The 1,110-nt window shown below is 40.8% G+C and overlaps 1 protein-coding gene across 10 annotated transcripts in view; it reads right to left on the bottom strand.

Moving 5' to 3' along the window:
- The window catches only part of APP (amyloid beta (A4) precursor protein), a 301,277-nt gene that overhangs the window by 218,843 nt on the left and 81,324 nt on the right, over nt 1-1,110 (bottom strand). The gene's annotated exons all lie outside the window — the stretch shown is intronic.

Here is a 1,110-nt window from a genome sequence, read left to right as displayed (position 1 = left end):
AGGGAACTCAGAGACCGGTGCCAGTGTGGGTCCTCTGGAAGCACAGCACTGGCCCCCTGGGGCCTCGCTTTTCTTTCTCTATACTTTGTCTCTGTGTCTTTATTTCTTTTCTCAAGTCTCTCGTTCCACCTAGCGACAAGCACCCACAGGTGTGGAGGGGCAGGCCACCCCTTCATTTCGGTGTGAAATAAATTGGTGTGGGATAATAGTCTGTAATGTTCTAAATAAATGTTACAGTAGATATGGCTGGGGATATTATGTTTACTTAAATTCAACCTCCCCCTAGATCTCACTAATCAGACAAACATTTCACAGGATATGACACATAGAAAGCTTTCTATATAAAAATCCTGCTCTTATTCCAAGTAACTTACATGAAAATAATTTATCAAAAATTTATCAAGGATGTCATTTAGATAAAAAAACTCATGAATTCTCTTTGCTCCTATAACTAACTACAGTGCCTTGCTTTGATTACTGTTGTGAATAAATCATGGTGTTTACTGAGCACTTAGAATGAAATGTGAAACTCGATCAATTAAATCACATTTGTGAAATATCAAACCACTTCTATTTATTAATGAGATTTGAAAGAAGAACATAAACACAAACATCTAGTTTTACAATGTGCATTCCCTTACATAAATCTTGCATTTCACCAGGGTGGCTGTTTTGCCAGGTAAGTAACAATGAATACAGAGATCTGATAGTACAAGCAAGGGAATGATTAGAATGCTGGGCCATGCAATCTGAAGTGGCAAAAGTGGGAATATGGGGGGAATTAGACACAGGTAAAAGGTGGTAGGATCAATGGAGACAGTTCACTGATCACACTCCAGGGGCTAAAGAATGTGTGGCGTACATGACTGGAGAAAGTAAGGTGGTAATAAGTAGGACTTGCAGAGTCAGATAATTGAAATTAAAATTTTGGAGGAATTGCAGTTATTGGTCATTGCAAGGAGTATAATATGACCATTGTAAGCAACAGGTGATGGAGAATGATGAAAACAAGGTCACCAGGCCGGGCGCGGTGGCTCAAGCCTGTAATCCCAGCACTTTGGGAGGCCGAGACGGGCGGATCACGAGGTCAGGAGTTCAAGACCATCCTGG

This window comes from Colobus angolensis, unplaced genomic scaffold (assembly GCF_000951035.1).
Source record: "Colobus angolensis palliatus isolate OR3802 unplaced genomic scaffold, Cang.pa_1.0 Scaffold69, whole genome shotgun sequence".
Lineage (NCBI taxonomy): Eukaryota > Metazoa > Chordata > Mammalia > Primates > Cercopithecidae > Colobus > Colobus angolensis.
Note: the sequence above shows the minus strand (reverse complement) of the source record. Positions and strands in the feature narration are given on the sequence as shown.